The following is a 22,956-nucleotide window of genomic DNA, read 5'->3' as shown; positions in this document are numbered from 1 at the left end:
GGAGATCAAATCAGTCAATCCTAAAGGAAATCAGTCCTGAATATTCTTGAAAGGACTGATGCTGAAGCTGAAGCTCCAATACTTTGGCCACCTGATGCATAAAGCCAACTCATTGGAAGACCCTGATGCTGGGAAAGACTGAGGGCAGGAGGAGAATGGGACAACAGAGGATGAGATGGTTGGATGGCATCATCAACTCAATGGACATGAGTTTGAGCAAACTCCGGGAGATAGTGAAAGACAGGGAAGCCTGGTGTGCTGCAGTCCATGGAGTTGCAAAGAGTCCGACACAACTAAGCGACTAAACAACAACACAGGCAAATGAGCATTATTGATCAGTATCTCTTCAAGATGTTGAACCCAGGTTCGAAGAGGTCAGACATGCCCCGGTGTGTAACCAAGGTCCCACCCTCTGGCTAGAAGAGGTAAGTGTCCTGTTGCTACCGGCCAGAGGGCAACACCCAGCTCCCTGGAGGATGTTCTCCTCCTGGAGCTGGAGCTCTCTGAAGCAGCACTTGTGTATTTCTTGTTTGTATCCACAACTGTGGTAATTTATGCCGGATTATGTGAAATAAAGAGGAATTCAGCTGAGATATGATGGGCCTGGCTAGGCCTTTGGGAAGGAGGCCCTGCACCTCTTTGCTGAGTGGTACTGCCCATGAGGGCAGGACGCAATGGCCTTGGGGCCACTTCCCTCCCTGGGTTCTTAGGAAGTCACTGTTTCTGGCCTTACAGTGACAGATGGCAAATTCACAGTGATAATAGTAGTAAAATAATGACGATGGAGAAAGCAGAGATCCCCATTGGAGTTGCTAAGGTGACACAAATGTCCCAGAGCCAGTGTTGAATAACGTGGTTCCCTTGGCCCATTTTCATACATTCCTGTTACACTTGTTAGTAAATCCCTTTTCCAAAGTGGGTGTTGTTGTGTCCTGCACTGTTGTTGCTGAAGAGAAGAAAGCTCTGATCTGCGCGGCAGGCAGGGAGCCCTTCCTGAGGGAGGGAACAGGCCCCACGGCCTCTGCATCACAGAGGAATTGTGTGGCTGATTGTTGAGCTGATCCTCAGAGCCAGCAGCCAAGGAAGCTCCCTGCAAAGAGGCTTCCTGGCTGAGTCCACTGTCAGCAATGGGAAACAGCCCCCGAACGTTATTGCAAAATCCTATCTTAGTCTGCCCTCCCCACTCTGGGAACATTAGATTTAACTTTGGAAAGCTCCAACCCTTTGATCTCCTCTCAGAGTGGGCGGGCTTAGCCTCCAAGCAGAAGCTCCCATTCCAGGGTGATGTTGTAAGTCAAGTATGCTAAGCATCCTCGCTGATAAGTGGGAAGCCACGGCTCATCCCCTGGGGTTCCTGCGTCTACAGAAGGGCGGGATGAAGGAGTGACATACACTATCGGGGGCTTCCCCAGGGAGCTTGGAGAGGACTTGGTGTGAAGCAGAAGGAGGTGCTGCCCTATGGTGCAGCCAGCCTGCCCGCTGGAGGGCTCGAACCCTAACTGGCACCCCCCAGACCCTATATGAGAGCGCACCACCAGGGAACAGCCCACGGCAGCACAGGCCCAGCTTTTACTGTGCTTTTCATGGTGTGGCCTCTTCGCTGGGATGGCAGACCACCCTGTTCTCCTGGGCTTTGGGGGAAGGAGTTCTGCACTAGAGTTGGCTCCTGGGAACGGGGAGCAAGAGGCAGACACAGAGGTGACCTCCTCGTATTGGGAGTGCCCTTGGCTGCAGCTCCCTGACCGTGCCCTCGAAGGACGCCAGGCCGGTGCCACCCAGGGATCCTTGCAGTGGCACCCAGTGATATTCCAGGCCCAGCGGGTCTCCTCCAGGAGGTGTGGGAGGAGTGGTTCTGAGCCCCTGCTGGAACCTGTCCATAGGCGACTCTTTGTTCCCCGTGTGATGACGCAGTGAGTCACCCATCCAGCTCTGAAAGGCTAATCCCGTTCTCCAAGCAGACGTGACTCAGGTCAGGAGTCTGTGCCCCTCTGAGAAAATTGTGCTTAGGATGCACGCCCTCTGCAGCGGCCCTCACTGAGGAAGCCCAGGCATCTCCAGGGTTGGTAGCTCCAGCCCCTGCACCTGTGCAGGATGGCACCAGCCTCAGCCCTCTGCACCCCAAGGCTTTGCCCTTGGGGCTAGTGACGATCCATGTCCCCAACTGGTCTGGGGACAACAGTGAACTGGAAAAAGGAGTCATAATTGAATCCAGTTTTTACAACTGTGTTCTATTAACAAGGTTAAGAAAAGTAAGATTCATTGAGTCATCTGTCTTCAGGGTCAAAGAGCTTGAGACACAAGTGGAAAGTGAAAGAAAAAACCCGATGTAGAGGTTTGGGAAGTCTTTGTGTTCTTCACACTTGTTTCATGGTTCCGTTACATCCTGTGGAGCCAGTGCGTGACCTGACTCGAAGTCCCGGCTCTATGTCAGGTGGCCTTCCGCTGTGCTTCTCCGTCACTTCCAGAACCTGTGCCTAGGCTCTGTTAGCCTGAGGGCCTGCTGTGGGGCCAGAGAAAGGAGGGAGGAGAAAAGAAGAGAGGCAGAGAGGGAAGGAGAGTGTGTAAGAAGCTGGGGGGTGCGGGGCAGGGGACCGCAGGTAGGAGGTAGCTCTACCAATTCCTACCTATTTGACCAAATTATACAGCTTCTCTCTCTAGTCTTAGTCTCTTAATTGGTGAAATTAAAACTGTAGCAGTGTCTTCATTTGCTTATATATGTGATATGATGTATGATCCCATAATATGATTATCTCTGTTCAGTCGCTAAGTCGTGTCTGACTCTTTGCGACCCCGTGGACTGCAGCATGCCAAGCCTAACATGATATATGATACAATATATGGTGAGTTATGATCTGTATGATATGATATTCAACATATGTAATTCTAGCCTCTTGACTGGCACATGACAATCTTAACCATGGTTTCTGTTCACATTAGCAAAAATGATAAATATTATATTGAACGGTGGTGTTGGAGAAGACTCCTGAGAGTCCCTTGGACTGCAAGGAGATCCAACCAGTCCATTCTGAAGGAGATCAGCCCTGGGGGTTCTTTGGAGGGAGTGATGCTAAAGCTGAAGCTCCACTACTTTGGCCACCTCATGCGAAGAGTTGACTCATTGGGAAAGACCTTGATGCTGGGAAGGATTGGGGGCAGGAGGAAAAGGGGATGACAGAGGATGAGATGGCTGGATGGCATCACTGACTCGATGGACATGAGTTTGAGTAAAGCCTGGGAGTTGGTGATAGACAAGGAGGCCTGGCGTGCTGCAATTCATGGGGTCGCAAAGAGTAGGACACAACTGAGTGACTGAACTGAAATGAGTAATATCTCACAATGCATGCTTTCCAAATGAATAATTTTTGAACAGTACACTCTTGCAGCAACTAAAAAAAAAAGAACCCAGTGTCCACAGGTGAACTTTTAACAGAACCAGAGAGACAGGTAGTTGTAGAAAGCATCTTGATTGAAGAAGACTTCTTTTTAGCATCCCGCAACCCAAGGCAGATATAAGCTCAACCTTGAAGAGGAAGATACATTAAACCACTCAGATATGCTGCACTTCCCAGCTCCAGCCAAGAGGTGATAAGGCGAAATTTTATGTTATCAACTAAAATGGAGTTCTGAGATTAGGATGTCTCCCTGGAACTTGGCGCCAGACAGTAATTCAGTGAGGGCTTCATATATGTTAAATGACAATGATAAGATTTAGATTCCCACCATAAAGCTTTCCTAGAATAACAGAGCCTAGATTTGTTTTCTTTATTCCTTCCCCATCATCATTACTGTGGTTTTTAATCACCGGATATGACGGCCTGACGGTTTCAAACATCTCCTAGTTGTCCAGGAGGTTTGGTGCGTTCCGCGTGTCCTGACCTGACCATCGCCTATCAGGGATCTCTGTGCAGATGCAGGATCAGTCCTTCTGAACAAGTCCTCTGCTGCTGCTTCTCACCCTCCTGCTGTTTCAGTTTAAGCCTTACAACGAGAAGTGTTCTGCACAGTCCAACAAGAGATGCCATCTGTATTGCAAGGAAATGGATGACTCGAAGCTTATGCACAGAAAGAAACCTTAGGTGTTGGTTACTGACCCTGTCATTGAATGGGGGTAACTTTGTCTTCTAGGGTCAAGGGTAATTAGCTTGTTTCTTCCTTTCAAACAGAGATGTCATTTAGCCGGGAGGTTACACCATTTCTCAGCAATGCACCCCAAAGATGCTTCAATCCAGATGTCACATGGAGTCCTAGAACTTGAAGCCCATCATGGGCTCCATTGCAGCTCTTGCCTGAAATTTCCAATTTCAGAGCCTGAAGCACAAGCCTACAAGTGAACATTCTCCACCAAATGCCATCTGTTAGCCTCTTTCATCCAAGTCAAATTTTTTCCATTTTAATAATGCCACCATGAAGAGCAGTCAGTTATACGGAGGCTGTTTACAGTCTGTGATATGTCCACAGTCTTCTAATAATGCACCCATCCTGAGCCACTGGGAGTCCTATGGACACCAGAAGTTAATGGGGGTCCCTCCCATAAACTCCCTTCAGTAAACCTCAGGCCCTCTTCTCGTGGATCCCATGGGAATGCGCTCTTAACGTCTTCCCCAGGTTCTGTGCCCACCCCTCCAGGAGTGCAAGCTTAATCGCGGGGTGCCTTGTTTTGGGGAGAGTCCTGTTTGTCTATTGTTAGAACAAAAACAGTGCCCCATATTTTGGCCACTTGAAAAGAATGACTGCTTCTCTTCCAAGGGTCAGGGAGGTGGTGAGAAAGTCTGATGTGAAAGTCATCCCACCGCTTCCTGGAGATGGCATTCTCAATCCTTGAGTCATCACTCCTTTCACCCTTTATAGCCAAGCGGCCACTTCCTCTCATTAAAAGCTGGCGAGGGCTAGAACTTACTGGATGAGGGTAAGACGATCCCAAGGAAACCAGGGCTGGTGGGCTTCAAGAATAGACAGTCGGACAGTCCTGTGTGAATAATGAGTAGCCTTTGAAACCAGGCATCCTCAGGCGTCTGGGACAGAGGCAGCGGGCACCTTGGTTTGCTCGTCTGTCCACTGGTGAGGGTGGTCCTGGGACCATAGTTGCCTCCCCTGGGGACCCTGGCACTGCATTAGCTCATCCACACTCAGGGCTCAGGAGACCAGACTCCCTCCACCTCTGTCTACTCATCCAGCTCGAGTCAGCCCCCGTGCCATTCACCGAGTCATGACAGACACCTCTGGGGTTATTGTTTTATGCTCTATTGCAGCATATTTAAAAGGAATGTTTTTAATTTTCGCTGTAGGGACAGCACTGGGTTCTCCTCTAGCTCCACGTTCTGACCTCAGCAAGTCTCATTTTCTGAGCTGGAGAATGGAAATAGCAAGCACTTCCTGGGCAGCCTGGAGGACAGTTGCGAGAAGCAAGAGCAGAGCCCTTACCCGGTGTCAAGGGTTTCCAGGCTTCCGTAGGGCAGCCAGACATGCGGCCCACAACATGCCCTCTGTGCATAAAGGCTGTTTCAAGGGAAATGCACTTAAAATAACACCAGGCGCAAGAAGGGTACCCTTCTTGGACGCGGCAGAGAAGACTCCCACCCCGCCACCATGGAAGATGGCCCCTAGAGCCTGGAGGGAGTAACGTCCTCATCCTGCCCGGTGGGGAGTCAGGCCGAGAGCGCTCTGCGCAGACGGGCCCTGTTAACGTGACTCCTGCCTTTCCTGGCCTCCCCGTGTATGGTAGTTACTTTTCCGCAGTTTCCTCTCTGTCCAGCCCAATATAAAAGCATTTAAGGTCATGGCTTCTTTGCGTCTTTGCTCCTTGTGAAGGCTCCTAAACCTCCAGTAAATGAGCCTGTAGGCTTGTTCCCTCTTGATCTTTCCTACATCACTTTAATTCTCAGGCCCAGGTGACGGCCTGTGAGGGCAGAGGGAAACTTCTGTCCTGAACTTATGGCCCTTTCTCCCAGAAGTCTCAACATTCTCATTCGCCCAGCCTTCCTCCTCCTCAGAGGGACCTGTATGCCTGCCTCTCCTCCAGCCCTACCTGGAAACTCTACAGGTGAGATGGGAACAGCCACCTCTGGGTGAGGCTGGCAAAGCCCAGTGCCCAGAGAACCCCTGGAGCACTGCCACTTCAGTCGTTCCACCCTGGGGGCTGTTCTTTCGCAGTCAGGATCAGACGCCCGATGTGTCTGAAGACGTCTTTCTTCCAGGGCAGACTCGTCAACCTCAGCAGGGGTTGAGGAGGATTCTTGTCCTACTGCGCCGACTGGCAGCTGTGGGACTAGAGTCGGGCCCGCCAGGTGGGCATGTGGAGAGGCACCTGGTTAGCAGCTGGTCTGGCCAACACGGACTCAGAGCACCTCAGGTGAGCTGATGGGTCAGTGGGCTGGCCTTGGATAAGCCCCTGGGACCCCAACAAAGACCCTCAGCGGTCCTCCCAACCTCCCACTGCGACTTTCTTCTCCTGGGAGACCCTGGGCACCCACCACCTTCTTCCCTGACAACCCTTCCCTAAGGCCCCACCACGGACCCAGCCTCTGTGAGAAGACTCGGTTCCTAATGGTTAGAGGAGAGTCGTGAATCATCCTGGGAAGACCATCCAGGACAGAAATGGAAAGGGAATCACTTATAACATTTCAGGCTGTCAGGCATGACTACAGGAAGGCAGACTGGACCATATTCATAAAACTCTAACTTCACGTCTGTTTTGTCAGACCCCTTTTTCCTGGTTGGGTCTCACTGAAATTGTGTGACCGACACATTCTGCTGTGGCCCGGCCACCATGCCTCCTGTCCCTCGAGGCGTCCCGGTCTGCCCAGGACTAACGGGAGAGCTCCAGAGCCCAGCCTCCCACACACAAGACATGAGGGCGGCCACTGGCCCGGTGACACATGTCTCCCCCTCCCTCTGGGCTGAGCTGGTAGGCTCTGGCCTGCCAGCTCTGCTTAGTTAGAGGCGCTTTCTGATAAATGGACTCTGTATTTTACTGGATTCTTCATCCATATAATTAGGCAGTTAGACTAGATCATCTCTTAGGGATTTTCCAGCTCTAAAGTGGCACAATTCCATGGTTTTATGGTGTGTGGCTGAGTTTCTTTTAGTCCATTTTGCTCAGTAAGGATTATGCAGCCTCATCACGACTTGTCACAAGAAACGGACATTCTATCATACCCAGGACGGGCTCGGCATCCAGGCGTGGATGTATGCATATGCTCCATGTACACAGTAATACACAAAGAATTTTCTAGTACATTCGAATGAAGGGAAATAGCCAGTAAACTCAAAACAATTAGAAATGTCTGAAGTCAATCTCAGTATTGTATTCTGTGCTCATTCACTTAAAAATCTTACTTGGAATGGGCTTTAATGTCAGGTCAAGAGCAACAACGCAGTTTCAAAGTACCTGTAACAAAAAAATAGGCATATAGTAATCAGATTTATCTGTCTTGAGGAGCCCATTAGAAGACACAATTTTCAGGTGTTGAGCCATTCCCTAACAGTGACAGTCTTATTAGAGGCGATTGCATCAGAAGTACGTATTGGTATTTAACTTTTATCCTAAGTGGTTGTTTCCTCTTTCTATAAAATTAGCAAGAAAAGACCAATAAAAATCACCAATTCTGATTCAGTGTGTGTCTCACTTGGATAAAAACACAAGCTATTTAAAGAAACCCAGATGTAGCAGGGGGAGGGTGATGGGCACAAGTGGGGAGGAGGCTCATCTCTAGTCTCCAAACTCAGCTGAGGGGAAACCTGTCCTGGGGAGTGAGGGGGCATCAGGGAGTCCTGATGTCCTTCCAGCAGCCTCCACCAGCTGAACCAGAGTGTGCGGGGTGGAGGTCAGCTTCACTGGGTTTTGATGGTTGTGCCATTATTGCCCTGTTTAGCAGGAGAGGAAGCTGAGGCCCAGACAGGATGGTTAACTTCCCCAAGTTCGCTTAGTGGGTGCAGAGCTGAGCTTCACATCAGCAGTTCTGACCCCAGAGCCTGTGCCATGAGGCAGGGTCACACACCTCACATGAAACTCAATGTGAAAAGAGCAGAAAATGCAAACTAGCAAACTCCAAACAAGAAGAAACTTCACACACACACTCAGAAGTGTCTGTCTTGAATTATTTCCCTTTGGAGGCACATATAGTAGGTTAACAAGGGGTTCACAGAGTTGAATGCTTGGCGGGTGGCTGGCTGTACATGTAGTGAATATATACACACACACACATACATATATACTGGACAACCTGTCTCGATGCAGCTTGGCAGCACCACTGTAAATGAACGGAAGGTGTGAGGAAATGTGATCCCCTCCAGACCCTCCAGGAAGAGCGCAGACCTGCAGGAGCCTTGGCTTCAGCCCAGTGAGACCTGTGCCACATTCTGAAATCCAGAATCACACAGCGGTAAACGTGTGCTGTTTTCAGCCAATAAGTTTGTGGTAATCTGTTACAGCAGCGATAGGAAACTAATACACTCACCCAAAGTATGTTTTTTCACGTTGAGGTTTGATGGCAAAACATGGGCTGTTCATTTTGTCTTGACTGACAGACTGACTGTCTTGGTTTTTTCCCGTGATCACTGGTTGTTGTTGTTTAGTTGCTCAGTCATGTCCAGCTCTCTGCGAAACCATGGACTGTAACCTGCCAGGCTCCTCTGTCCATGGGGATTCTCTGGGCAAGAATACTGGAGTGGGTTGCCATGCCTTCCTCCAGGGGATCCTCCCAACCCAGGGATCGAACCCATGTTTCCTGCATTGGCAGGCAGGTTCTTTACTGCTGAGCCACTGGGGAAGCCTGATCACTGTTTACTACACAGTAAAGTTACTGAAAGTGTCTCTTCCTCTCTAAGTTCTCCAGATCACTTCCTGTCTCATACTCCCCTTCCTAGTGGTCTTTCTGCACCATGCAGGGTGTCCACAGTGACATGTCTGTGAGCTTTTAGAAGTTTTTGGTGCTGCTTATTTTGAATTTTTAAGGTTATTTTTAATTGAGACTCCTTTTCAATGAGTGACTAGTGTACAAAGACAAGAATCAGAACTTAAATAAGACTTTGCCTTTTATGAGACTGCGTTTCAGGAAGGAAGAAGAAACATAATCACTGGCTAATAGTTGGGAAACTTCCACTCCCCTCCCTTAGCATGTTGACATTATGACCTTTGTTTAGATGTGAATACAGTCTCCTCCAAAAAGATGACCTGCGGTCATGTGGGGAGACCCCGGGAGGTCGAGCGGGTGACACAGGGATGGGGGTCAGAGGGCACATCCCGAAGAGCACTGACAGTGTGAATTGAGAGGGAAGTTCAGTATCTTGCCAGAAAAGAAATACTAAGAGTCTCTACTTTTGTTGAAACATTGACATTTTTTCTCTAATATCAATATGTAGTGTTGGGGAAATAAGATAATCCTACCAATGAAAGCCCTTTATGTACCAATATAGATGAGACAAGGAGTAATGTATTATAGAACAGTTAGCAAACTCACAGGTGCACAGGCCAGCATGAAGTGAGGCATGCACATGTAGTGAATATATACACACACACACACACATACATATATACTGGACAACCTGTCTCGATGCAGCTTGGCAGCACCACTGTAAATGAACGGAAGGTGTGAGGAAATGTGATCCCCTCCAGACCCTCCAGGAAGAGCGCAGACCTGCAGGACAGAATTGCAGACATTTACATGGTAAAGTGGGCTTCTCTGGTGGCTCAGCTGATAAAGAATCTGCCTGCAATGTGGGAGACCTGGGTTCAATCCCTGAGTTGGGAAGATCCCCTAAAGAAGGAAACAGCTACCCACTCCAGTACTCTGGCCTGGAGAATCCCAAGGACTGTATAGTCCATTGGGTAGCAAAGAGTCGGACACAACTGAGCGACTTTCACTTCACATGGTAAAGTAGAAGAAAAAACAACTAAAGCTCCTCTTGTCTCCCTGAGTGATGAAAGGACAGGTCTTGTGACGGTCTCCCTCAGAGAGCCCCCAGTTCAGTCCAGAGTCCAGCCACAGTTCCAAGGGGCAGACGACCTCACATTATAAAACCAGAAAGTTGTCCTCTTCTCTGTCTGTGACTTTCTCAAGGAGCGGTGCTAAACGGGGAGAGACACCCGCCCCACAGACCATGGCACTCTTTACACTTACTCAGTCGTGCTTCTCTGTGGTGAGGAGTTGACTTACTCGTTGTTGTTGTTCATTCACTAAGTTGTGTCTGGCTCTTTGCGACCCCATGAACTGTAGCACACCAGGCTCCTCTGTCCTTCACTATCTCCCAGAGTTTGCACAAATTCATGTCCACTGAGTCTGTCTATGAGCTATGTAACCATTCTCATTCTTTGCTGCCCCCTTCTCTTCCTGCCCTCAATCTTTCCCAGCATCAGGGTCTTTTCCAGTGAGTCAGCTCTTTGCATCAGGTGGACAAAGTATTAGAACTTAAGCTTCAGTCCTTCCAATACAGGGTTGACCCCCTTTAGGACTGACTGACTTGATCTCCGTGCTGTCCAAGAGACTCTTAAGAGTCTTCTCCATCACCACAGTTCAAAAGCATCAATTCTTCAGCATTCAGCCTTCCTTATGGTCCTACTCTCACATCCACACAAGACTACTGGAAAAACCATAGCTTTGACTATACAGACGTTTGTCGGCAAAGTGATTTCTCTGCTTTTTAATCCACTCTCTAGGTTTGTCATAGCTTTTATACCAAGGAGTAAGTGTCTTTTAATTTCATGGCTACAGTCACCATCCACAGTGATTCTGGAGCCCAAGAAATAAAATCTATCACTTTTTTCCATTTCTTTTTCCCATCTGTTTGCCATGAAGTGATAGGACCAGATGCCATGATCTTAGTTTTTGACTTACTCATTACTCCCTAAAAACCTGCCTTCCTCTTGCCAGATACATGTCATCACCCAGCTTCAATGAATCTGATACTTGATTAAAAGGAACAACAATAGACCTGTGAGGGTTGAATGCTCCCTGTGTCCTTGAATTTCTTATCGACTTCTGAATAACTACCCTCTGAGTGGGATTTCCCTGTGATTCTCCTATAAATGAGCCTATATTTCTCTTGAGAAGAGCTTTAGAGTGACCTCTATTTAATAGTAACCTGGGTTCAATTTTAATTAGGCTGTAAGTGGTAAATATTTGCTAATAGACTTTAGGCTGAATAATTAATTAGTAAAAGACTACTATGTACTGACATTTATGTGACCAAACTAATAGATGTGATCCAATGAAGTCTAAGTGAAAGCAATTTTTTCTAACCTAATTGTTAAGGATTTAAGATATCTACAACACTGTTGTTTTAAAAAAAATCACAGTGTGATCTTTCTTTAAAAATTTATTTCTATTTCAATGGCTTGAATAAAGATGTTCTTTTTATTTTGTTACATTAGCCCAAACAGCTATCCTACTGAAACATAATAAAACTAGAATTAGACAGATTCTGTATTTTATCCCTTTGTGGTACATTGTTTAAAACAACTTAGGTTTTATTTATTATTCCAATAGATAAAGGTTGTATGATTTGGAAGTCCAATTTTTTTTAACAGTTTTATGGGGGGTCAAATTTACATACCATAAAACTCACTCATTTTAACTGTACTGTTAGGTGATTTTTAGTGAATGTACAGGGTTGTGAAGCCATCCTCACAGTGCAGTTTTAGTCTCACTCATGTACCCTACTCCTCATTCCCACCCCCAACTCCATGCACCAAGAAACTATTTTCCTTTTAGAAATGTTTACATTTTTAAACATGGTAAGATACACATAACATAAACTTTACCATCTCATTATTTTTTTTTATTATATGAGTTTCAGGTGTCCAGTATTCTGGCTCTACATTTGTGCACACAGGAGTATAGCAGCAGCACAGCTATTATTGCTCTCCAGCCCATGTGGTTCATACCCTTCACCCATTCACTTATCCTCCAATCCCCTCCCCCTCTGGTAATCACTCTTCTGTCCTCTGTATCTTTGAGTTTGTTTTATTTTGTTTGCTTTGGGTTTTTTTAGATTCCACATATGAGTGAAATCGAATGCTATTTGTCTTTCTCCATATGACTTACTTCACTAAGCATAATACCCTCATGGTTCACCCATGTTGTTGCAAATGGAAAGATTTCATTCTTTTCATGGCTGAGTAATATTCCATTATATATATTATACTACATTATATATATATATATATATATATATATATATATATGTGTGTGTGTGTGTGTGTATATATATATATATGTCTGTTTTTGTGCCAGTACCATATTGTTTTGATTAGTGTAGCTTTGTAGTATAGCTTGAAATCAGGGAGTGTGATACATATATATACATTCACATTTTCTTTATCCATTCATCTGTTTTTAGACACTTAGATTGTTTCAATGTCTTAGCTATTGTTAATAATTTTGTAGTGAGCCTTGGAGTGCATGTATCTTTTCAAATTGGTGTTTTTGTGTTCTTCAGATAAATGCTCAGAGTTGAATAGTTCTTAATTTTTTGAAAAATCTCCCTACTGCTTCCCATAGTGGCTGCACTGATTTACATTCCCACCAATGGTATATGAGGGTTCCCTTTTCTCCAATCTCTATTATCTGTGGGCTTTTCGATGACTGCCATTCTAACAGATATGAGGTGATATTGTTTTGCTTTGCATTTCACAGATGACTAGGGTTTTTGAACATTTTTTCACGTACCTGTTGGCCATCTTTATGTCTTCTTTGGAAAAATGTCTAGTCAGGTCCTCTGCCCATTTTTTAAATCAGGTTGTTTGTTTTGTTGTTGTTGTTGAGTTGTTTGAGTTCTTTATATATTTTAGATATTATTCCCTTATTGGTTATATGATTTGCAAATATCTTCTCCCATTCAGTAAGCAGTTTTTGTTTTGATGATGGTTTTATTTTTTTCAATGTGCAGAAGCTTTTTTAGTTTGATGTGGTACCATTTGTTAATTTTTGCTGTGGAGTCAGAGCCCCAAAAACATTGCTGTACCCAATGTCATTGTGGTTACCCCTCATGTTTTTGTCTGGTAATTTTGTAGTTCAGGTCTTATATTCAGAACTTTAATCCATTTTGAGTTAACTGTGTGTGGTGTATGGTAGTGATCTAGTTGCATTCTTTTACAGGTGGCTTTTTACTTTTCCCAACACTGTTTATTGACGAGATTGTCTTTTCTTCACAGTATGTTCTTTGCTCCTTTAAGTTAATTGTCTAAATACGTGTGGATTTATTTTCAGACTCTCAATGCTGATCCATTGTTCTGTATGCCTGTTTTTGTGCCAGTACCATATTTTTTTATTAAGGTAGCTTTGTAGTATAGCTTGAAATCAGTAAGTGTAATACTTCCAGCTTTGTTCTTGGGAATCTACTGTCTCTATTGATTTTCTCTTTCTTGGATATTTCATATAAAGAGAATTATATACTATGTGGTCTTTTGTGTCTGGATTCTTTTCCTCACATAACGTTTTTAATGTTCATCCAAGTTGTAACATGTATATGTATTTCATTTTTTATTGCTGAATTGCATTTCACTGGACTTCCCTGGTGACTCAGTGGTAAAGAATCCACCTGTCAATGCAGGAGATGTGGGTTTGATCCCTGGGTCAGGAAGATCCCTTAGAGAAAGAAATGGCAACCCACTCCAGTATTCTTGCCTGGGCAATCCCATGAACAGAGGAGCCTGGAGGGCTACAGTCCACAGGGTGGCAAAATAATCTGATGCAACTTAGCAACAACACAACAACAAAATGTTTCATTATATGAATATTTGCTCATTTCGTTTATCCAGTCACAAGCTGATGTACGTATGGTTATAAGTCTTATCAGAGAAGGGAAGAAGACTGGTGTGGTGGTGAAGCAGGCTCAGTGGAGCCTGAGGACATGGGACACTTAAATACCCAGGCATACTCCACCTCAGCTCCTATACAAAAGAGTACATAGGTCAATTGTGCATTTATCAAGCACTATAATGTAATATCAGCCAAGTGAAAGTCTGCTTTTGCTTTTGAGTCATCACAGCTGTGCAACTACAAGAGAAAAGATGCTCTTTAAGCACAGACACTAGAATCTCAGAAGTTTCCTCAAGTAAAGATGCAAAGATTTGGGCTTGTTTCCATCCGTCTCCAAGTGCACGCAGTCAGCCATCTATCCCAGTGTCCTTGAATTCCTCATACCCTAATCAGTTCTATAGTAGCAGCAGCTGAGGGTCCCAAAGTCAGGCCATCAAGGGACACTCCATTCTGGGCAAAACCCAGGCACCATTTTCTGAGCTGTTCTGTCTCTGCACATCAAGGGTTACCGAGTTCATACCTACGATGCTGTGACACAAGAAGACAAACGTATTCTGTCCCAGAGCTCCGCAAACCCCTGTGATTGCCTCAGTGGGAAGAGCCGTGAGAGCATCTTTGGTTACATTTGCTTTTGTGCTTTTTGTGCTCAGGTGCTGAAATGGCTCGGTAGTGGTGAAGGTGAGAGAAGCATCTTGTTCTCTGTAAGAAGCCCCTGTGTTTGTGCTGAGGTGACTTCTGGGAGCTATGAAGGTTGGGGACAGTCTCCAGGGGGAAGCAGCCTGTGATTAGAGGACTGGAGCTCTCCCCGCTCCCAGCCTTGGGGGAGGGGAAGAGGGCTGGAGGGTAAGTGAACCACCAGTGGCCAACAATCCATCCAGTCATACATACATAATGGAACCTCCACAGAAACCTTCAAGAAAGGGGCCCAAAGAACTTCTGGGTTGGTGAACACATCCACCCTGGAAGGGTGACCTATTCCAACTCCTTGGAGACAGAAAACCTTGCACTTGGGACCCTCTGGACCTTGCCCTATGTATCTGTTAATCTGGCCCTTCATCTAGACCCTTATCACATCCTTTATAGTAACTGGTACATATGTTTCCTTCAATTCCGTGAACAAATTCCAGAGCCTGAGAAGGGGGTTGTAGGAATATCCAGATTATAACCAGTCGCTCAGAAGCCCAGGGGACAACCTTGTAGTGGATAAGACATCTGAAGTGGGGGATTATGCAGAACTGGCCCTTCACCTGCTCGATCATTACTGCATCCATGTACTCAGTGTTATAATCAAATTGAATAGTAGATGCCTGGCTGGTATCTGGACAGTTGGTGAACTAGCTGGTGTGAGGAAAAAAAAAAAAGACACATTTGGTGTCAGAAGTCTTCTGTGAGGAAAGGGAACTAGAGTTCTCTGCTTTAAAAATCCCTTGATACCAGTTGCATTTTTATGCTTTCTGCCAAATTTCCCTGCAGCCTCCAGGCTGAATAACCATCCTTGGTACCAGTTTCCATATCCGTCAAGGTGGTTAATTTCAACCAGCAGACTCTGAATGGTTTAAGAAGATAATAAAATTTTGAAGGGCCACTGGTTGGCTAGAAAGTAGGCAAGAGCAGCCAGAGCCTCAGAGCTGGTCCATTTTCTGAGGCTGAGAGAGAATCTGTCAAGGCCTGGCTCCTTGGCTTGTGGACACTGTAGACAGCTCTTCCCTCTGTGCCTGTTTATGTCCAGATTGCCCATTTTTATAAGGACATCAGTCATATTGAACTGAGGCCCATCATAACAGCCTTGTTTTCATTAATTACTTCTGTAGTGATCTTACCTCCAAATAAAGTCCATCTAAGATACTGAACCTAAGATGTAAGCCTATGGATTGGGCAGGAGACACAGTTTAACCCATAACGCTAACTCCATAGGCAAAGTGTCAAACGGGTTGTATAATGCCTCATCTGTTCCTGGTTTGGAGGGAGGGTGATGTGGAGAAAGGGTGGATGCAGACTTTGGGTCTTCTTTAGTGGAAGGTTGGCTTTACCTGTCTATGAAACTCACAGGGTGGAGAATTCCTCAGCCTTGGAAAGGGCTTGTACACAGTGTGTACAGTGTGTGTGTATCGTGTGTGTGTATAGTGTGTGACAGCATGTATATAGTATGTGTGACAGCATGTATATGTGTGACAGCTTGTGTATAATGTCTGACAGCATGTGCACAGTGTGTGTGTATAGTGTGTGACAGTGTGTGTATAGTGTTTATAGTGTGTGACAGCATGTGTATAATGTGTGTGTATAGTGTGTGACTGTGTGTATAGTGTATGTATAATGTGTGAATGTGTATAATGTGACAGTGTGTGTATAATGTGTGACAGCATGTGTATAGTGTGTTACCGTGTGTAGTGTGTGTGCATAGTAGACAGTATGTGTATACTATGTGACAGCATGCATAGTGTGTATAATGTGTGACAGCATGTATATAGTGTGCATGTGTCAGCATGTGTATAGTGTGTGACAGCACTGTATAGTGTGTATAATGTATGACAGAATGGGTATTGTGTAGGTGTATTTAATTGTGTGACAGCATGTGTAGTGTGTGTATAAGGTGTGACAGCATCTGTATAGTGTGACAGTGTGTGTATAGTGTGTGTGTGTTTAGTGTATGATACTGTGTATAATGTGTGACAGAATGTGTATACGGTGTGATAGTGTATGTATAGTGTGTGTGTGTATAATGTGTGACAGCTTGTGTATAGTGTGTGACAGTGTGTGTACAGTGTGTGTTTAGTGTGTGTCTATAGTATGTATAGTGTGTGTATAATGTGTGACAGCATGCATATAGTGTGTGTATAGTGTGACAGCGTGTGTGTAATGTGTGACTGTGTATAGTGTGTGACAGCATGTGTATAGTGACAGTGTGTGTATAGTTGTGTGTATTGTGTGTGTGTATTATATGTAACAGTATGTGTTTGTGTGTGTTTGTGTGACAGCTTGTGTACAGTGTGTATAGTGTGTGACTGTGTGTACAGTGCATGTTTAGTGTGTGTCTATAGTGTGTATAGTATGTGTATAATGTGTGACAGCACGTGTATAGTGTGACAGCATGTGTATAATGTGTGTGTATAGTGTATAGCCTGTGACAGCGTATGTACAGTGTGTGTGTGTTGTGTGTATGTATACTGTGTGACATCATGTGTTTAGTGCGTGTGTGTATAATGCATGACAGCATGTGTATTGTGTGTATGTAGTGTGTGACAGTGTGTGTACAGTGCGTGTGTGTACAACACAGATAGCATCCTAGCTTTCAGACATGCTGCTGTCTGAAAGAAGAGTGACCTAATGTAAAATTCTTCATGGTGGGGATACTAGCTCTTTATTCCTATAACCCAGGCATCATTAAAGTACCTTTCACAGATAGTTGGTAAAATCAGTGAGATAAACAGGAATAAGACTTATGAAGCCACTGAATACATAGCTATCAAAATAGATAAAGCAGTATCATCTAATGAAATGATACTTGAGAGTGAAAAGTGTGGGCCAGCTTCAGGGGTTGTTCACAAACGTCACATTATTTTTGTGCCTGTTTTATAGGTAGCCTGAATTTACTGTGGTTCCGGTACCTTTAGAGAAAAGCACACTCAGTTCCTCTTTGTGTGTCTGTTGTCGCTGCCAATCTCAGTTTCAGCTGGGGGTCCACATGAATCTCATCTCTAAAGAGTTCTCAAATTGTTGACATGTTTTTTCAAAATATTGGTATCATTATGATTCCAATGAATACCAAGTGAAAGCATGATTTTGCCAAAAAATTATGTGGTTCATCATTTCTTCAGGAAGTGTGTGTTCTGTGTACAACTCTGGAATGCTCACCTTGGGTTATAAAGCAGAGTTAACAGAGCAGAGACTTAATGCCAGACCAACATCTGCAGCTGGTATTTTCATCAAAAATATACCTGAAGCATGACTCAAATAAGAACAAGATAACACAGAGTAGAAAGTCACTCCTATATTGAGATCAGAATAAATACCAGAAGTAACCAAGGAGATGTGGGGGTCGCCCCAGGAAGACTTGTAGGTGTTCTGAGCTGATTGTGCTAAAACAGGATGGTTACTGAGTGAGGGGGGCTGAGGGCAGAGGAGTGCAGCTCTGTCAGGGTGACTCTGTCTGTGGCCACTCTGAGTCCCACCTCCCTGGGGGTCCTCCCAAGACATCTTCTCATGCTCTTCCTGACAGAAGCCAAGCAGAATCCCAGAGTACTTATTGATATTTACAGATTTCATAATCCAGTCATTGCCCAGAGGAATATTGACCACAGGGGTGGGGGGACCGCCAGATTTGCTTCTCAACAAAGACTTCTGTGGGTTCCCTTCCCACTGCCTCCCAGAAATGCCTGCCAGGGCCTCTGGAGATGGGGGCCCAGATCACCTTTTCTGGCTTCCAGAGTAAGACAGGAACTGCTTGGGTGGTAGCCAAACCAATTTTGAGAAACCTGGTGTGGGTCAGTCCTTTGAGGCTAATTTCAAAGCTTTCAGTAAACATCACCCTCCCACTTTCGGGGAGACACAGATACCTGCCCAGAAAACTGTGTAAACATGTTTTTGCTGCCATTCTGTACTTCCTGTATCCAGTTGGGCCCAAAAGACCACAAGGGCCCCTTTAGCACAGTGTTTTTCCACTTAGGGCTTGGTGTTAGCCTGAACATGGAGGTGCAGAGGCCAGCGAGAACAGTGAGAATGGGCCACTTCTAGGAAACACGTCAGGGAAATTCGCGCTGTTCTCACCGGCCTCACCAGCCATCACGGCTGTCGTTTATCCCTCATGTCACGTGAGTGAGAACATCTGGGCAAAGTGACAGCAGAGAACACGGACCCATCCCCTCTCCTCAGGCCCCACCTAACTGGAACCACACTCGGCAGGTTTCTAAGTCAACACCTTGTGTGCTGAGTTAACTGAGGTCTGGAGACGTGAGCCCGAGACGGCAGCTGTGTCAGAACGAGGCCGGGGGTCCTGGCTCGGACCCCAGAGCCACGAGGACGCCTGTGCGGCCCTAGGGCTGCTTCCGCCGCCGCCGCCTCCTCACGCCCCGCCCTGCCAGGCCTTGCGGGCCCGCATGGGCCCTGGTTCTGCGCTCTGCGAAGGACCAAGCCTGCTGGAGGGGAAACAGTTTTACCTGATGACTTAGAAATTCACTTTCAGAGCAGCAGCAGATATTGGAGCACTTCTGTCTTTCCCTAATTATCGCGTCATTCAGCCATGGTGGAAATGCTGTGAGCCTGGGCATGTAGCCTCGGCATTCCAGTCTGTAAGATGGCGGTGGTCATGGAGCCCCGGTCACGCAGGCGCCTGCTCATGGCACCACCACTATTGAACCGTTACACGTCACCAGTGTTTTTCCAGAGATCGCACTTTCTGATGAACCGTGAGGGACAGACTGACGACGTAGGGGCAGTGTGCCTGACCCGAAGTGAGCAGGAAGAGCCCCTTCTGGTTCGTTCATGACAGTGAGTGCCGACTCGGGAGGAGGCGTTGGTGTGAGTCACATCGCTTTCACCAGGCGTGGGACGCCCTCAGGAGCACTCAGAATTCTAAGGTCCATACACAACTCCAACAGAAATCTCTTCTCGAGTGTATACTTGTGGGTTTCTGGTATTTAAAAGAGAATTATGAAAATGGAATGTGCACAAGGCAGTCTTTTTTTTTAACAGGTTTGAGTGCTTAAAAAAAAAAAAAAAACACCACTTAAGTTCTTGCAATCTTAAGAGCACGAAGGTAGTTATTTTCAAATACAAACAAAGTGACAGGAGAAACTGTGAAACTCAGTATTAATGTATTTGAAGGAATTCTACATCTGCAGAGCTTTTGTTTTTATTTTCAATTTATTTATTTTTTTAACTGAAGGATGATTGCTTTACAGAATTGTGTTGGTTTCTGCCATACATCAACATGAATCAGCCATAGGTGTACATATGTCCCCTTCCTTTTGAGCCTCCTTCCCATCTCCCTCCCCATCCCACCCCTCTAGGTTGTTACAGAGCCCTGGTTGGAGTTCCCTGAGTCATGCAGCAGACTCCCACTGGCTATCTATTTTACCTGTGGCAATGTATATGTTTCCATGCTTCTCTCTCCTTCCCCCCCAACCCCTGCACCCCTGGGTCCATGAGTCCATAAGACTCTCTCTGTGTCTGCAGAGTTTGTAAAACACCAGCCTGGAGCAGAAGAGAGGCCGACTGTCAGGGAGGCTCGTCTGCACACAGTAAGCTGAAAAAAGTCACGTTCTTTCTCTCATGAAATTGTCAAACATATGATTAATACAGCCAAGGACTGACTTAGATTAATTAATTTGGCTAATTTGCAATAATATGGCGTTTTGATGGCATAATTTAGTCTAAGTTCAGTGATGAAAGGCGGACTCGAAGTGTTCCTTCCGCAAGTGTTTCAGGCTTGAGACCATTTTACTTTCATGTTGCTCTTACTAGTCATTCCAGTCACAGGGGGATGGAGAGGAAAACACACTTGCCGGCTTGTGCTCAGCCATCCTGTGCCCATGTGGACGGTAGGGTGCTCGCTGCTCAGTGGGGGCTGGACTGCTTCCATCTGATAATGGGCAGTAATGAGTAGACAGGGCTGGGGGAGACGATGGGGTTGCTGCAGGCGAGTCCAGGCGGGGGCACTTTACAGGCACACCACTCTCTGCCCCCGGAGCACTTCCACCCCCACACAGGCAACTGAAAGCAGGTTTGCTTGTAAGTGACCATCTCCTTCAATATTGTATGAAAAACCAAGCACAACTGGCCAGGCCAGAACCCGGAGCAAGATCAGGACACACAATCCACACGGTCCCTCACCCTGGGCCCTCCTCTCCCTGGAAAAACATGGGAGGTGTCTGGGCATTCTGTCCAGTAGGAGTTTGGGCGACGAGCTGGCTTCACATCTTGGTTCTGCCAGTGCTGCAGCCTGTGGCGAGTTCCATGACCAACCCACGCCTCCTGCATCCTCAGTGACTGCAATAAATAAATGAAGCTACACAGGCACATACTCACACATGCATCGATGCACGCACAATCACAGACACACATGTGTACATTATTCCAACTCTATGACATTTCTGGGAAAATGAAAGCTAAGAAGGCAGTAAAAAGATGCGTGGTTGCCAAGGGTTAGAAGGGAGGGCAGGAAGAATAGACAGAGCACAGAGGATTTTTAGGACGGTTGAAACTTCACTCATTGCTGGTGCAATGTGAAACCATACAGCCACTTTGGGAAACAGTTTGGTGGTCTCCAACCGAACCACAAACTACAAAACCTACTCTGTGCCCCTGCAGTTATGCTCTCTGTACTCATCCAAAGGCATGTGAAAAACAGCAAATAAGGGGGGTTCTCCCTCTGAACCCCCACATCTGCCTGAGCACAGAGCCCCTGCAGGAACTCGGGGTCACAGGTCCCCTCTCGGGTCGTTCATTACCAGGAAGACTGACTCTTGTCAGCAGAGAGGAGCCTAGCAGGGGGCCACGTCCAGACAGACCCTGTAACCAACTGCCATCCTCCATTGGTCCTCTAAGGACCCCTCACCTTCCCTGGAGATGCTGTGCTCTCAGCCGGGCCTGCACCCTCCACCCCCAGAAAGATGGTGTGCAAGCTCTCATAGTTTCCCACTGTTGGGGCCAGCAGTGCCCCCAACTTGCCCATCAGTTCTTCAAAATCATTTAACCTTCCTGAATCTACTACAGCTCGGATCATGAACTCCTTATTGCCAAATTCAGACTTAAATTGAAGAAAGTGGGGAAATCCACTAGACCATTCAGGTATGACCTAAATCAAATCCCTTATGATTATACAGTGGAAGTGAGAAATAGATTTAAGGGACTAGATCTGATAGATAGAGTGCCTGATGAACTATGGACTGAGGTTTGTGACATTGTACAAGAGACAGGAATCAAGACCATCCCCATGGAAAAGAAATGCAAAAAAGCAAAATGGCTGTCTGAGGAGGCCTTACAAATAGCTGTGAAAAGAAGAGAAGCGAAAAGCAAAGGAGAAAAGGAAAGCTATAAGCATCTGAATGCAGAGTTCCAAAGAATAGCAAGAAGAGATAAGAAAGCCTTCCTCAGCGATCAATGCAAAGAAATAGAGGAAAACAACAGAATGGGAAAGACTAGAGATCTCTTCAAGAAAATTAGAGATACCAAGGGAACATTTCATGCAAAGATGGGGTTGATAAAGGACATAAATGGTATGGACCTAACAGAAGCAGAAGATATTAAGAAGAGGTGGCAAGAATACACAGAAGAACTGTACAAAAAGATCTTCATGACCAAGATACTCACTGTGGTGTGATCACTCACCTAGAGCCAGACATCCTGGGATGTGAAGTCAAGTGGGCCTTAGAAAGCATCACTACAAACAAAGCTAGTGGAGGTGATGGAATTCCAATTGAGCTATTTCAAATCCTGAAAGATGATGCTGTGAAAGTGTTGCACTCAATATGCCAGCAAATTTGGAAAACTCAGCAGTGGCCACAGTACTGGAAAAGGTCAGTTTTCATTCCAATCCCAGAGAAAGGCAATGCCAAAGAATGCTCAAACTACCACACAATTGCACTCATCTCACACGCTAGTAAAGTAATGCTCAAAATTCTCCAAGCCAGGCTTCAGCAATATGTGAACCGTGAACTTCCTGATGTTCAAGCTGGTTTTAGAAAAGGCAGAAGAACCAGAGATCAAATTGCCAACATCTGCTGGATCATTGAAAAAGCAAGAGAGTTCCAGAAAAACATCTATTTCTGCTTTATTGACTATGCCAAAGCCTTTGACTGTGTGGATCACAATAAACTGTGGAAAATTCTGAAACAGATGGGAATACCAGACCACCTGACCTGCCTCTTGAGAAACCTATATGCAGGTCAGGAAGCAACAGTTAGAACTGGACATGGAACAACAGACTGGTTCCAAATAGGAAAGGGAGTATGTCAAGGCTGTATATTGTCACCCTGCTTCTTTAACTTATATGCAGAGTACATCATGAGAAATGCTGGGCTGGAAGAAGCACAAGCTGGAATCAAGATTGCTAGAAGAAATATCAATAACGTCAGATATGCAGATGATACCACCCTTATGGCAGAAAGTGAAGAGGAACTAAAAAGCCTCTTGATGAAACTCAGGAGAGTGAAAAAGTTGGCATAAAGCTCAACATTCAGAAAACTAAGATCATGGCATCTGG

This window comes from Bos indicus x Bos taurus, chromosome 13 (assembly GCF_003369695.1).
Source record: "Bos indicus x Bos taurus breed Angus x Brahman F1 hybrid chromosome 13, Bos_hybrid_MaternalHap_v2.0, whole genome shotgun sequence".
Lineage (NCBI taxonomy): Eukaryota > Metazoa > Chordata > Mammalia > Artiodactyla > Bovidae > Bos > Bos indicus x Bos taurus.
The sequence above is the reverse complement of the archived record's forward strand: the minus strand, read 5'-3'. Positions refer to the sequence as shown.